General features: G+C 36.5%; 1 protein-coding gene across 5 annotated transcripts in view; it reads right to left on the bottom strand.

Annotated features, from left to right (window-relative positions):
* LOC118189786 (G protein-activated inward rectifier potassium channel 3-like) overlaps positions 1-16,750 on the bottom strand; it is a 122,460-nt gene that overhangs the window by 63,569 nt on the left and 42,141 nt on the right. For 2 of the 5 annotated variants that reach the window (XM_085817536.1, XM_085817535.1), the window contains exon 2: positions 3,371-3,584. The exons of the other annotated variants lie outside the window; for them this stretch is intronic. The gene's annotated coding sequence lies outside the window, so the exon portion shown is untranslated. The remainder of the gene's footprint in view (positions 1-3,370; positions 3,585-16,750) is intronic. 5 annotated transcript variants of the gene reach the window in all.

The raw sequence follows: 16,750 nt of genomic DNA, 5'->3' as shown, positions 1-16,750 counted from the left end.
TGAGTCTTGGAAATTAAAATCTCCCGGCTCCGGAAGGAATTTAAAAAAATATTACTCTGCCGAAATATCAAGTTTCTCGAAAATAATGACACAATGCTCCCGGACTAAATGGTTGAGAGCATCGAAAATCACACCACCACGCACAGCAGCCAAAGAACGTCTATGTCAATACATATTCTTTGCAGCAGCGATCTACGGTGAGCAGTGAGTTACGGGATGAGTAGTGGTTTCATGCCGGAGTATCGCGCGCACGCACCCTCATCTCCTGTCACCCTCTTATTTTCAATCCATTTTTTAATTTAGTCTGCAATTAGCTACTAGCTATCCACAAACAAGTGCGTATTTTGAAATTATTTAAATGCCTTCATAATGTTTAGTAGGGAAAAAAAAAAAAAAAAAAAAAAAAAAAAAAAAAAAAAACACGATTCTGATTCTGCAAGTGAACAAGTGCCACAATAAAAGACAAAATATTCGACGTCGTTTCAAGAACAAGTGGTTAACTCAATTTGATTAGCTTACGAAGAGAGACAACTTTAACGAAGAATGTAAAGTATGGCGGAAAACGGTTAATATTAAGTACAAAGGTGTTAGAGCTTTAACTGTACATTCCCCAAAGCAAGAAACACCAATCGTTAATATTGAATAGGAATTCATGGCAATCGGTTTAGAAATCTTCAGAACAGGACAATATATCAGCAATTAAAATTACTTCAGTCTATCATAAGATTAAGCACCATCGTAGTTTTAATAGCCAGGATTTCACAAATCGTTATAGCAGATTCCAGATTCTTCTGTGTCAAAAACGATTGCTTGTGGTAGAACAAAATGTACAAGTATTTGCGTGAGTGTGCTTGCTCCTGCAGCTCAAAAAATACTTTTAAACGAGGTTAAGGAAGCGGAGGGTTTTTCAGTTGCGACTGAGAAAAAAATTTTTTTTTCTTCTCTCGGAAACTTTTTTCTCTCCCGGATTTCGATAGCCAAGAGGTGGCAACGCTACTCTGAACTGAGACTTTACTTTAAAGGTGAAATTGAGAAAACAGAAATTAATACTATTAAAATATGCGCGCGTTTGTTTGTGTGCTAGTAAGATATTAATAAAACACTCTGAAAATGCTAATTTTTGCAACTTGCAAGTTGCTTTTTTCGTTGAACTTCATTGTTGCTCGGCGTGCTGCGTCTAAGCTCGTACAAGGTGGAATTTTTAAATTGCCATCCGTCTTTTCTAAATACAGTAAATGTTTTAAGGAATGGAACTTATGAATTTTGTTTTGGCCATTTGGTAAGCTTGTCTGCTAGCACAGAAAATAATCCGTGGATACCAAATCTGGTGAATAAGGGGGATAAAAGAAGATGAGAACTGTGATACGTTTTGTAAAAGGGGATTAATAAAGGGGATTTCGTAAATAGGAAATTGGGAAGGGATAATTCACAAGGAACAAACTCCTTGTGAATTATCCCTTCCCAACCAAGAAAGGCCACCAACATCGTTTCTATTCTACAGATTTCTGAAACTGAAGTTTCTGTGGTCATGGTGATTCCTCTCCAACTTAAGTAGATGGTTGGGGTTTTTTCTCAGGATTAAAACCAAATCATAAAATTTCATCTCTGGTCACATGTTTTTTTAAAAAACCAGAATTAACGCCTATCCTTTGGATCAAATTACGACATACAGAAATCTGACTTCTGTTTGTTCTGTAGCCATGAGGTATGGAATGAGAAAAAAGCTTTCTTTTTTCGACATTTTCAAAGAATTTTCTTTGCGGATATGTAGAACTGTCCCTTTTTTACATTTTTCTTTTTATTAGTCCAAAGGCGAAATTTGTCCAGAAGGACTATCAACTTTCTTTTGGCACTTTGCGTCGATTCACTATAAACGTTAATTCACTTTTCAAATTGTTGCCACCACATATTAGAGCCCTGTATTATATTTAAAGAAATTAAGTAATGAAGAATCTGCATTAATGTGTGATGGTTTCTCGCATTGTGATAAAACAACGCTAACGAGAGTCATCAAATTTTGAATTACGTACGTTCGCACCCAAATATGGGTATCTTGGAGCCCAAATTTGGAATTTGTTTTATTATCTATTTCATATTTTATGAAACTTAAACGAAATTTTGATTAACACAACGATTTCAAAGCGAGCATTGGGAACACTGTACGAAAAAAAAATTCTTATCTCCAGCGCGCAAGACTGTGTATCCGAAAATCTATAGATATGTTCATTTTAAAATTATTTTGAGATATCATTGTTGAACTGAATTTTATGGTTTAAGTGCGAAGACCATGGTATTTAATAAATAAAGGTAGCATAAAAAATGTAAAAGAAAGTCCCTTTGGGCGTAATGTAAAATCTGAAAGCTTTCAGATTTTATTTATTTTATATTTTGTGCGAGCTTAACGAATTTTATATTTAAAATGATTTATGAAATCAATAACTATATTCTTTTTTTTTTCTTTCTTTCTTTTTTTTTTTTTTGAGACTACACCTTACAGAACCACCCACCAACCCGAAGACTAATTGCTTTAACAGCATCAGAAATGGGATTCTTCAGATTAACTAAGTTTGATGACAAAAGTTGTACATGAATTTATATAAAAAAATCTAGGGCGTAAAGCATGCCGTGCAGACCAATCTGTAAGACGTAATCCAGATAATTCAGTTCAGTTATTAAACGTAAATTTACAAATGAGATTTATGGGACTATGTTCTGTCTCAGTGTAAAATTTGAGTTGTTGTGAGGTTCAATATTTTATACGAGTAGTAAAGTGTTTTAAGTCATGCAAGAATATTCAATAAAAGTTAAAAAATTGGGGAGTAAAGTGAAATAAATGTCATTGCAATAAAGAGCTCCGAAATGTTGTACAGAAGGATGTATTTAGAAAATGTAAAGCTGCAAAATAAATTAATTATTTTTGATCAGTTGAACTGAGAATTGCCGTAAGTCATAATAAAACATGTATGAAAGTCATAATCCAACACTTAGATGGCAGGTTACTGTTTTGCATACATAATCAAAGAACCTAAGAATATTTTAGTTAACCTGGATATATCATTTTTAAAATTACTGTAACTAGATTTGTAGAATCATTAGTTTTTTTTTTTTTTTTTTTAAGCAGGAGACTTGAAAAGTAAGGATAGTCCTCACCAAGACTCGAACCCTGGACCTCTCGACTACGCGTTGAGTATGCTTCCAATTATACCACGAAGACAAGCGTAAATTATTGAGAAGATGCGATATATACTTTTAAAAGTATATATTATTTATTATACAATATACATTTTAAATTATTTATTATACAATATATATTTTAAATTATTTATTATACAATATATATTATAAAAGTATATATATTGTATAAATATACCTTTCAAAGGGCGACTGGGGATGAGGGGATCCAACCGCCAAATTCTGGTAACGAATTATTGTCCACCACCTTTTAGTTCGGGCCTCACTGTACAGTTACTAGGATTTTTTTTGAAGTAGGAGACTTTGAAAATTGAGCAATGCCCTCGCCGGGACCTGAATCTGGACCTCTCGAATGCGCGCTGAGTATGCTACCGTTGCACCACGAAGGCATTCTGAAAGAAGTGAGAAAATACGTTTGCTTTCAGAAAGGGACAATTTTAATTCTTTAAATATTGAAGCACATTATTTATACAAAAACGCACACAGGAGAAGATAAGTAATTATGGAACATACCATTCTCATAAAAATGTGTAACCTTATAACTCGGGCAGGCTGGGCAGTTGTTGGAAAGTTGGGTATCCCAAAAGGAGATAACTTTGTAAATACGCAGTGATAGCTTTGCTGTAAATGCTGTATGTTGCACTTTTGCATTGTTAATTGCCTAGTTGTAAAAACTTTTAAAAGCCGCTGAGGTCTCTTTGATGTTATTTAGAACTATTCTTCATTGATATCAAAGTAATCAAAATAAATTACTTTATTTTCAGACTGCTGTTCGAGACAAAATGCTGTGAGCTCCTTCTAATAATAAAATATCTTCACAAAAATAGCTGCTTCTAATATGCCGACAGGAAATTTCGTACGCGTGTTCTCAATTTTCATAATCAGATAACAATGGGAGATTTCGGAAGAGGGCCAATTATTAAAGGAACCTTGAAACAGCTGCCTTAAAGCAAGGAAATCATTAATAGATTGAGTTTATTCGTTTATTTAACTAATAAATTTATGATGTACATATAGCATTTTTAAGATATGATAAATCTTAACATACGTCTGGGATTATCTTCAAACGTTAAACAGTGATGTAGTAAGACATTCAAATAAACTAATATTACAGAAACAATTAACACTTTCCACGTTTAAATCATGAAATTAATCTGACCTCTGTGTATAGATTGCATTTTATGTAGCGATTTATAATAGATTTAATAAGAATCTTTACAGTAGCGGTCGGAAAAACGTTTCACATTGGAAGGCTTGTTTTATTTTACAGAGATGTTGTTAGGTTGACTGATTAATTAACAAAAAAACAGACTGATTGTTTCAGTCTAAAGAAAGAGATACATTTTCTGAGAACTTTTTTAAATGAAATTCACTTGTATTCGTATTACTTATGGGAAAACTAAAAAAACACCAATGCAACTAACCTTTCTAAGTCATGAGCATTTTAAGAATAGCTATGCAAATGAAAAATTAATAGGTAGAATGTGTCTTAAAAACAGAGAATTTTACGTTAAAAAATAACAAAATGGATATCGCATTGTACGGTCACATCAGGATGAGTGCGCTGCTGTTACACCAAGAAGGCATGCTGTAAGGATGGAGACAATACCTTATATACTCCCCCTTTTAAAGAGCTGGGGATTAGAAGATCCACTCGCAAAACATTGGTGGTGACGAATTATTGTCCACCACCTTTTACTTCGTGTGCCACTGTACAGTGATTAGGTTATTTTGAAGCAGGAGCCGTAAAAAAGGCGCAGTGCCCTTCTCGGGATTCGTACCTGGACCTCTCGAATATGCGCCGAGTGTGCTAGCGTTACACCACAAAGGCATGCTGGAAAGAGGAAGGAAATACCTTATATTAAATTCATGAGTTCTGATAATTATAAGGTTCTCTGATTTAAGCTATAGCTAGAATTGTTTCATCATACTGGCATAGCAAACGAATGCAAATGGTATAATGTTATATGCATGTGTTGCTGAATGCAAGATACTTCGCTACTCTATGAATATGAAAAGGTAGGCTTAATATATTTCTCTAGACATATACTTTGCTTCACTAGACATTTTTCTAGGCATTTTATTTCTCATTATAAAGTTTCTTAACGTAAGACACAGTACTTTATATAAACAGCTTCATCACTGTTAAGAGTGTATTGGAAAAAAGGTAATATTTTATTTTTGTTAAACAGAAGTTCTAAGTTTAAAACATTTCTCAATAATTAATAATTGACCATATCTTTACATACAAAACTTACACGGATATGTATACTAAATGCATTCAAAGAGTCAATTGTGTACTTTGTAACAAATTCTGTACTCTATGTACTCTCTAAGAGGAAATTATTAAAATGAAAAACACCTGTTTTAAAATTGCTTCCCTTAACTTTTCTCTCAAGTCATGCACTGCATCGGTAGTAGGCATAAACATATGTGCTTATTTTAGCTAATTTTTACGCGAAAATTACGAAGTTTGTTTTTTAACTCACTGGATTTTTACACTCTGATGGCTATATAAAAAGTTAGATTCTAGTATACTACCAGAACATTCAACTGCTGAAACTTCTTTAATAAAGTTAATTTAACTCTTTATGTTAAAGTTAACTTAACTGTTTATGTAACAGCGTAAGCTGTTACATGACTCTTCATCCATTGACTCGACGAGTTAGACGTGACTGATGTGTTCCATTATGGCTTTGATTCCTTTTAAGTGATAGAAGTCGCTAAAAAGTGTATTGAACGGAATGTTCCTGGGGTTTGAAATGTACTTGAGCTATCTTCTCAGGAACCTAACATGGTAAGTCGGAAGTTTGCCATGACTGGAGTGAGTTTATCAACACGAAATGGTCGGACTGGATCCTTCTGAGACTAACTTTGGGAAGATGTCGAAATTCCAGAAATATCCTCAAAGATTTTACTCCGAACGTGAAACGTCCCGTGTCGCCTTCGTTCCAGTTGTTTTGCCAGATTTGGTCGAAAGTGTCTTTTATGAATTTTTTGACTACCTGTTCCGATGTTGGAATCTCTGTGCTGATGGTCGATAATGATGTTGCCAGCTTCGTTAGTTCGTCAGCTAGGTCGTTTCTTATTATCCTGACGTGTACCCGGACTAAAAAAAGGGCGATGGGCGGTTGCTCTTAAAAGCTACAAGTAGCTCCCTGGCGTTCCTTTTATTAAGTGCTCGAAAGGCCCTTGGACTGTCTGTATAGAAGTGAAATTTGCTACCTCTTTCTGCTTCTGTCATCGTAGCTGCTTGGTGGATCGCGTATGACTCCGCTTGGAAGATAGATTCGTGGTAGCATTCGTGATAACATTCTACAATGTTTCTATACTGTTACCACCTGGTTTAGTCTTTTGAGGTGTCTGTATGTATTCCGCAGATGTTTCCCTGAGACTGATCTTTGGTCCAGTTTATATTGAAGCATGTTGAGGATGGGTTCTGTGAGCTTTTCTGGACTGTTCTATGCATGTGCAGTTTAACATCATTTGTCCTTCGTGTATTACATCCTCCTAATAATGGAGGCGTTTGTAAGTTTCTCTTTGTACTCATGCTTTTAGGTTGAGCTCCGGTGCATCTGTACTAAGTCTTGAAGCCCGCTGTTGAAGTTGTTCTAGATGCAAACGCTATCTTTAATAAGGCATTTCTTTGGATCTGAGACAGTTTTTATGCATATTAGGACCGTGTTCGTCATCCAGACTGGGACGTCGTACAAAATATTCGCTTTAATGCGCACAGATAGAGTTCTTTTAGGAGTCCTACTTTATATTCTAGTTATGACTCTTTGCTCAGTCTGTGAAAGACTTTATTTTGACCCTTATATATCGAGGAACCGACGTGAGCATTTTGTCCAGTATAAACTATAGATATTTTAAGGTACCCTGGAGTCGCAGAGCAATTCCGGGTGTTAGGGGAATATGATTAACTGTGTTTTGGGCAATGCTGAAGTTAAGTTTATACTCATTACTCCATTGTATTAATAAGCGTAATGCAGTGTGCGCCTTCTTTTGTGTAGTAGTCCTGCTTTTCCGTTTATTATCAGAATAAAGTCGTCGAGGTAGGCCTGCATTGTTGCGCTTTCGCTGAAATCCAAGTTGAGGAATGTTGTCCGCGAATATATTCTATATAATTGGTCCTATACTTAAATCTTGATGCACTCTTTTATGGTAGTTCTTGGTAATCATAACTTCATCTCGTTTGTAGGTTATCACCCTGTTTTGAAGAGAGCTATCAGTAATTCTAAACAGGTTTCGTGGAAAGTTTAGATACTTCAACAGTGCGTTGAGTGCCGGCCATCAGAACTGGTTGATGGCCAACATCACATCGAATGAGACTGGAAGCACGTTGGAATCGTATTTGCGATGTCCGAAGTTTGAATCCCAGCGACAGGATTGCAGATTTCTTCAGTTTCCTGACATCGAAAAAATTTTATAAGACTCTACAGTGGCGCTTGAACTAAAAAAGTGGAAGACGATAAATCATCACCACAGGTATTTGGCGAGTCCCCTCACCCCAAGTCACCTTTCAGGAAGGCGAGTATATAAAGTATTTTCTCTCCTGTTTTCTACATACCTTCGTGGTGTAACTGGTGGCACGCTCGACGCGTATTCCGGAGGTTCGAATTCCAGCAAAGGTGTTTTCACGTTCATCCACCGATATAACTCACAAGACTGTTCTTTCGCTGTAAGAAATGTGATTCAATTAATAGTGAGTGTAATTAATGGTCACAGGATGTAAATAATATTCCTTACCAATTTTACTTTTACATAATTGCCGACTTGCAAGCAACAGATTTAACTTAATTTTCACTATTTTATTTATATGATAGCTTAATAATTATTAATATTTTTCAATTATTATTTCTTTACCTGTACGTTAGCAGCCACAGACTAGTATAGCTAAGCAGCCGTTAGCATAGCTAAGGGTAGGAGAATTGAGAGCTAGACGATAAGCTAGACGAAGTGCAGTGATTTTAGCAATTATTTAAACTATCTAGATCAGTGGTCTCAGTTGCTCGTCTCCGAAACAAATTTATGCAGCCCGTAAAGACATTTCAGTTATATATTTGCAGCAAATAGTGTGTTTCAGAGATTTTAAGATGCTATTTATTTAAAGCTCATGTTATTTTCATTATCATCAAAAACGAATATGATTAACGCGCCAGAAAATCTATAAATGGAGCTAATTAATTCACAATGCGCCGCTCAGACAGAAAAGAGGTTAGTTATTTTGTCTGCCTTGCCATAGGGCCCGGGATTGAATCCCGGAGGAGATATGGTGTAATTTGTTTGTCCCTTCATGGGAGGCAAGGGCAGTCCATCTTTTAGGTGCCTCCATAATAATCAGACCACCGCTTACACCCTTAGTAGTGGCCTACGCCTATAAATGGTTATAGCCCGCTAAAAATAATAAAGTGTAAAATAAAACTTATTCAGAAATTTAACGATTTAGGAATTTTTGTACCAGCAGTAATAACTTTTGGGAGTACATTTATATGTGGACAGCTCTTCTCCACCGTTGAAAACGAATAAGAAAAGAGTCCCATTGACCAACGAGCATCTACAATCCGTGATGAAGATAATTTGTAGCAATTTCTCTCGAAGGCTTTCTTTATCAGATTCAAAATCTGACTGTATCAGATTCAAAACGCCATCGAGTGTCAAGCTGCAGTAAGAAATAAAGAAGTGTATAATTATTTTTATTTATGCGTCGATGAAAAATTTAAGAAGTGAGAGAAAGCGACTAAGTTGTCGTGATTTATTCTTAAAGTTTGTGCCACGTAGAAGTTTTTGTCGTGACTTATTCTTAAGTTTTGTGCCACTAAGTTTTTCAGAAAACTTTATAAGATTTCACAGTTTGTTTACTTTTAGTTTAAATTAATTTACTAAATCGTTAAACATGTTAAATTTGTTTGAAAGGAATGACAGTCTAAGAATTTAATATTTAGCAGCCAATATATTTAAATTTCAAAGTGTAGTCAGTAAAAATATGTTGCAAGTACCACTTCAGATTTCAAATGAAAAATACATATAAAAGAGTTTTTTTATTTAATTGTGATATTTTATTGTTTGTTATGTTTTAATAAATTAGTGAGGAATATTTAAAATTTATTTAAAGTATTTTTACCGCAAATGGCATCAGCCAAGATGGGCTATTAGTCTCAAAACGGATTTCGAGTTCATTCACTTTTCAATTTGTTGCACCAAATGTTATCGCCCTGTATGTTTCTAGCACTATGAAAAAACAACGTTAACTAGAGCCATCAAATTTTGAATAACGTAGTCCTTCATTCGAATATGAACACATGGAAATCCAAATTTGGAATTTGTTTTATTGTTTATTTTATATTTTCTGAAACTTCAACGGATTTTTAATTAAAAACACAACAATTTCAAGGCGAGCAGTGGCAACGCTGTACGGAATAAAGCATTTTATCTCCAGAGAGGGAGGTTGTCTGTCGGAAATTCTAAAGATACGCTGTTTTTAAATACTTTTTAGCCCAAAGTGGTGTCAGTCGACACGTGTAATGGCGTGTGTAAATGAAAAAAAGATTGTCTGTTTGGGCGTAATGTATTATCTTGTTACTAAATGTTTCCATTATTGCCCTCCCTACCCCCCCCCCCAAAAAAAAAAGAGAAAGAAAAAGGGGAAAAATTTCCGGCCCGTCAGTTGTTCTCAGATCGTGCATGGTGCCAGTAGTGGGACTTGAGATTACTGATCTCGATTGTTAAGATAATCAATGAAAAGTGGCCGATTTTTTTCCCACTTACGTTCGCTAACGTAGATGATGTGAAGTACGAGTGTAAGGATCTTAAGTTTTACTAACGTTTATTTTATTTTAAATCTTTACTATCACTTCTTATTTTCTACTTCCGGCCAGAATTAAAAGCGTTAACTTATTTATGCAAAATTTGTCTGGCGAACGCCAAGTACTTAAGTTGTGGCTTTTTGCCAAGCGAGAGAGAGGAAGGAGTTAGTCGAAGCAGGCGGCTTACCTTAGAAGTTTTACTCAGTTGCTAGTTGCCTTCCAGGCCAGAGGTTTAATCCTCGTGATAATTTTAAACGTATTGTAGTGTTAACAGTTCTCTGTACTACATACGGCTTTCTGTTAATATAAGGCCAATCTTCCACGTTTATTATTCCAAATTTAAGTTAGAGTTTAGTTATATTTTTATATTCTTAGGTTCAGACCACAAGTAGTTGGTCTCTGTATTCCGAAGTACGGAAATTATTGTAAAGAGTGAAAAATAAAGGGTTTTGTATACCCTTCCTGTGTATCCTGTCTACTTCCCACATTTATTGAACATAGCTTTAGTAAGCTCCCTGTTCCGAGTCAGGTTCTTGCATGTTCCCAAAGAAAGTAAGACGGAACATTAAACCTGATAGTGTCGCGCAACGAAGAAGAATAACCATGGCCGAGTTTCAAGAAGAACCTGTGCTGCCTGCAGAAGCGGCTCAGAATCCAGAAATGCCAGCTGCCGCCCTGGAAGGATTTGGTTACATCGTCCAGACCATGCGCGCTTCGATGAAACCAGAAGCAACATTTAATGGAAACTCACCGGTAACCAGTTTTTTGGAAAAATTGGATGACCACTTCATGCTCTGCCCCGTGCACGAGTTTCAAAAAGTTACCTTAGCTACCAGCGCTTTGAGGGGCCAAGCGCTTAACTGGTTCAAATGTATAGGCAGAAGTCTCTTGGGTCAAGCAGGAAGTCCCACCTATACTTACGAAAATTTCAAGACTGCTCTAGTAAAAGTCTTCCCTGTCGTAAGGGATCGTGCGAAATTAGAAACGGAACTTTTCAGCATATATCAGCAAAGAATCGAAAATCTCTCAAGCTTTATTTTAAGAAAAATTCACGTCTTCAAACTCTTGTATGGAAACCGTCCGGATCCTGAGATAATTGAAGTGATTTTGCCGAGGTTACTTCCCCAAGTGCAAGATTTATTGAATTAAGAAATCCGACTACACTGGAAAAGTTATTTGAGCTAGCAATCCAGTTTGAAAGTAGAAGAACGGCGGACATTGAAAGAAGACGCCAATATCAACAACGAAACCAATTTGGTGCGCCAAGACCACAGCAAAGTCAAGCATACGGCTACGGAAGCAAAACGAATCAGTGGGCATTTGACTCTTCCGAAGATTGAAGTCTTGGTGAATAATATCCCGGCCACCGCACTCCTGGATACCGGCGCGCAGTGTTCCTGTGTGGCAGAAGTCTTTTTTAGAAAGTATTTTCGCAAATACCGCATATATAATGCGGATAATACGACAGTATTAGCGGCGCAAGGAGAACAATGTAAGTGCGTAGGTAAAGTACCTTTGTATATCCGTATCAAGGACGAACAAGTAAAGGTGATGTTTTTTATAGTAAAGAATTTGCAAGCACATTTGATCTTAGGAATAGACTTTCTTTCAGGCGCACAAGCTACACTGGATTTTAATGAAGCGTCCCTTAAGCTGACAATGAAACCAGTGCGTGTAGAAAAGGTTGAACCGCCAAGGTTAAATCTTGACCACCTGCCTAATGACGAGCAAGATAGAATCCGACAAGTGGTAAGTGAATTTGCTTCGTTATTTAGTGATATTCCAGGATTTACTCAGGTTACTAACCATAGTATTGACACCGGAGATGCATTGCCAGTTCGTCAAAAACCATACCGGTATGATAAGAATAAGGAAAAAATTATAGAATGGCATATCACCGATATGCTACGTAAAAAGATCATAAGGCCCATCTCAAGTAGTTATGCTAGCCCGGTGGTTTTATGTAAGAAAAATAATGACTATCCATTGACACATCCAAAAAGGTGGAGATTCGCGATTGATTACCATAAATTAAACTCCATAACTAAATATCCGGTATATCCGTTACCTATTATTGAAGAAATTCTAAGGAACATAACATCGACCAAATATATGACTACTTTAGACTTAACGACTGGTTATTTTCAAATAGGGGTTAGGCCTGAGGCCGTGCCTAAGACTGCTTTTATAACCAAGTCTGTCACTTATGCATTCCTGCGTATGCCGTTTGGCCTTTCAGGGGCACCGACGACATTTCAGCGATGTATGGACATTGTGTTAAGGCCTGTTCTTGGAAAGTCCACATTTATCTATTTAGACGATATCATTATTACTAGTGATAATCTCGACCAACATGTACAGGATTTAAGACAGGTGTTTTCTTTATTAAATGAGGCCGGTCTAAAAGTTAATGTCGAAAAGTGCAAATTTGCAGTCCCTGAATTAAAATATTTAGATTAAAAAATATCTCAGGAAGGAATCGAGACAGACGAATCAAAAATAATTCCTGTACAAAAGTATCCGACTCCAAACACGGCGAAGAAGCTCTCTTCTTTTCTAGGAATTTGTTCATATTATAGGTCCTTTATAAAAGATTTTGCAGCTATTGCTGAACCATTGTTAAAATTAAAAAGGAAAAAGGCAAGATTCTCGTGGACGGACGAAGCCAATAGTGCGTTCGAAAAATTAAAGCAAGCATTAACGCAAGCCCCTGTGTTGAAATTTCCTGAAAAGGATGAGAATTTAGAAATTTCAGCGGATGCTTCGGATTATGCGGTAGGAGCGGTACTTTCACAAAATCAGCAGCCCGTGGCATTTTTTAGCCGAACTTTAAATCAAACACAAAGAAACTATTCCGCGACCGAGAGAGAGGCACTTGCAGTTCTGTTAGCAGTGCAAAAGTTCCGAGTCTATTTATGAAAGGCGCCGATAACAGTATATTCTGATCATGCGGCGGTAACTAGATTGTACTCAGGGAAAAATTTATCCCCAAGGTTAATAAGATGGGCACTCAAGCTGCAAGAATATAATCTGGTAATCAAGCATAGCCCCGGAAAGGAAAATATCGTAGCAGATGCCCTACCACGAATTAAATTAGACGAACAGGGTAATACCGTAAAAGTTGCAATGCTGACAGCGTGTACAATAAATTCCCGAGAAACTGTAATAACCGAACTGGGTAAGGATCCTGAGTTTGGAAGCATTTATGAGTATTTAAAGGATCCTGAAAATTTTAGCCACCAAGATATTGTGGCGATAAGAAATAGGGCGGCCCATTACGAACTAATAGATGGTCTATTATTTTATACAAAAACTACGAATTCCAACAACGAATTTCGACCTGTTATCCCAGCTAGTCTTAGATTAAATATCCTGCAGGAGTTGCATGACAGCCCTTTAGCTTCTCATGCTGGTATTCGAAAAACTATCCAACGCGTACGCGAGGCAGTCTATTTTCCTGAACTGCAAAAGTTAACAAGGGCGTATGTCCAGTCCTGCCCAACATGTCAAGCCGTTAATTATATTAATTTCCGCCCGGCCGGGTTTCTAAATAGTATTAAATCCGAATTTCCAAATGAAATAATTGGCATCGATTTATTGGGCCCTTTTCCAAAAAGTCAGTTAAATAAAAGTCGCTATCTCCTTGTTATGGTTGATCATTTTAGTAAATGGACCGAAATTGTTCCCTTAAAACGAGCCTCCGCGAAATTAGTTACTGATTCTATTTTAAATAAATATATTTTAAAATACGGAGCGCCCCTAAAAGTTATATCGGATACTGGTCCTCAATTTGTAAGTAATGTATTTGAAGACATGTGCCGAAAACTGGGCATACGTCATTTAAAAATGGTCCCGTATCGCCGCAATCAAATATAGCGGAACGAGTCAATAGAAATATAGTAAAAATTATCCGTAGTTATGTTAAAAATTTTCATAAAAGCTGGGATAACTATGTCAATGAATTTGCTTTCGCCCGCAAACATGATGCAACGGGCAAAACTCCTGCTGAGTTATTTTTAGGCAGAAAGATTATAACGCCATTAGATAAATTATTTTATGTGCAACAAAGAGCCCCAGAATTTAAAATGGGTGATATAGAAAAATTAATTAAAGAAGCAAAAAAGAATACTGAAGTAGCACAGAGAAAACCGGGGAGTAACTTATAAAGTAGGGGATGAAGTGTTGAAAATTAAGCATTCACTTTCTTCAGCACCAGAAGATAAAACTGCCAAATTCTTTCCACGATTTGAAGGACCATATGTCATAGAAAAAATAACTCACGCTGTAGTTGTGTTAAAAGCCAGAAATGGTGAAACGTGCTCTGCAAACATTGATCAAATAAAACCCTACTATGATCGTAATAAAATGAAAATTTTCAAAGATCTTTTGCAGGATCCGGCACGGCAGACACGGCAGGCACAAGCTCCAGAGGTGGAACAACTTCAAGCACAAGGACAAGCCAGTAGGAGGCAGGAGCAATTGAAAAGAGAGTTTCCCTGTTGGAAAATTGAAGGTAACAAGAAAAAGAAGCCGTTCCACCGTCCAGAAAAGAGAGTCACGAACACTCCCGGAATGAAGAAGGGAGAAGTACGACGAATGAAAAGAAAGCCAGGAGAAATAATGGCAACTATAACGCGGCTGCCAAAAGAAGATCTACTCATCGGACAGGACTCTCCGCAGCAAATGTCGCCGAACTGCGGAAGGGCCACCAGCGGCGGAGGAAAAGTTACAAGGTAAATTTGAACGGCCAGCAACGAGGTCCAAGCAGGAACGCGAAAGAAGTGTCCCGGTTCCGCCAAGACCAGCTGCCATCAAACGGCCAAGACCACAGGCAGAGGCGAAAAAGAAAGTATTCAAGGGTGACCGAACTGGAGGAAAAAGAAAGCTTCTAGAGGAAGGCTCTGAAGGGCGAGCCCGCACAAGAAGGAGAATAAATCAAACTAGAATCTTCGCTATCTTCCAGGACTGGGCAGAGAAAAGAATGTCCGAATATCCCAAAGATAAGTAAAATTTTATGTTACTTTGCAAACTTAAGTTAATCTTTCATTCTTACTGCAAGTGGCAGATTTCAAGAAGTTTTACCTCATGTGAGGTCTACCTTTATCCCCAAAAAGGCGAGAAATGAGTTGTTACCGATTTTGGTATTATGTTTTTCAATTACTCGCGCGTAAAACTAAAGTTGATGTAGAATAGGAATGTGTAAATACTTAAATATTGTAAAAGTTATTGTATAAATTTTATTTAAAACATTCTGGCAAGAAAGAAGTTTTAGTCTGAAAGACTTTTTGAAATGTAGTATTTCAATGTAGAAGAATTGGCACTTGCTTTGAAAAGAATAGAAGTTAACAATGTACTACTAATGTATGTTTTAAAATGCGTAAAATTAACGGCGTGTTAACATGTTCTTATATACAATGTTAACTGTTATTTTAAACGTTAAGAAATACTTTGATATGGTAAAAGTGAAAGTAATGCCAAAAATTTTAAACTTATTCGTGTGACTGTAAAAAGACCAAATTATGGTGAATATGTGTTAAAGGTTGAATGAATGTAGTTAGGCTCTCTGACGCTACACTTCAGAGTTAGCCACTTTCAGAATAGTACCTCAGGGTTTAGAGTTGAAGATAGGGTGTGTTACGAGGTCTGATTATGTTGAATTTTAACACGTTAGTGTTTTGATTGTAGGAGGCAGTGTTGAACACGTATACATAAACACATTCGTGTTTGGTGTTCTTTTACAACACATGTCAGAGAGCACGGGGAGAGATAATTAAAGTAGTCATGAATGAAATAAGAATGTTAAGAGAAATATAAATATGCATGTTACTTGCCATTTCATTGTGTAACATTTCATTAAACTAGTTTTCCTTCCAGATCTCTGGAAGGAACCAGATTTGAATAAAAGCTCCTGTTTAGATGCAGTACAGATGAAAAATTGGGTGTACATGGAGCTGCTATTGTAAAAACAATTTTTTTTATATTTATAGTTTCTAGTGAGAAATGTTTGTAAAAGATTGGCCTCGCGTTAGATTCTAGAGCTAAAAGGTTTCAACAAGGTCGTTTTAGACCTCAGTTTCAAACTAATTAACTCTGGCGGGAAGTATGTAAGGATTTTAAGTTTTACTAACGTTTATTTTATTTTAAAACTTTACTATCACTTCTTATTTTCTACTTCCGGCCAGAATTAAAAGCGTTAACTTATTTATGCAAAATTTGTCTGGCGAACGCCAAGTACTTAAGTTGTGGCTTTTTGCCAAGCGAGAGAGAGGAAGGAGTTAGTCGAAGCAGGCGGCTTACCTTAGTAGTTTTACTCAGTTGCTAGTTGCCTTCCAGGCCAGAGGTTTAATCCTCGTGATAATTTTAAACGTATTGTAGTGTTAACAGTTCTCTGTACTACATACGGCTTCCTGTTAATATAAGGCCAATCTTCCACGTTTATTATTCCAAATTTAAGTTAGAGTTTAGTTATATTTTTATATTCTTAGGTTCAGACCACAAGTAGTTGGTCTCTGTATTCTGAAGTACGGAAATTATTGTAAAGAGTGAAAAAGAAAGGGTTTTGTATACCCTTCCTGTGTATCTTGTCTACTTCCCATATTTATTGAACATAGCTTTAATAAGCTCCCTGTTCCGAGTCAGGTCCTTGCTTGTTCCCAAAGAAAGTAAGACGGAACATTGAACCTGATACGAGGAATAAAAATTATTCAATATTATCGATAAAACTTTACTTATGAAACAAAAGCTCACCTCTG

This window comes from Stegodyphus dumicola, chromosome 5 (assembly GCF_044657685.1).
Source record: "Stegodyphus dumicola isolate Sdum_Otavi_A_Nest chromosome 5, ASM4465768v1".
Taxonomy (NCBI): domain Eukaryota; kingdom Metazoa; phylum Arthropoda; class Arachnida; order Araneae; family Eresidae; genus Stegodyphus; species Stegodyphus dumicola.
This window is presented reverse-complemented; position numbering and strand designations above follow the sequence as displayed.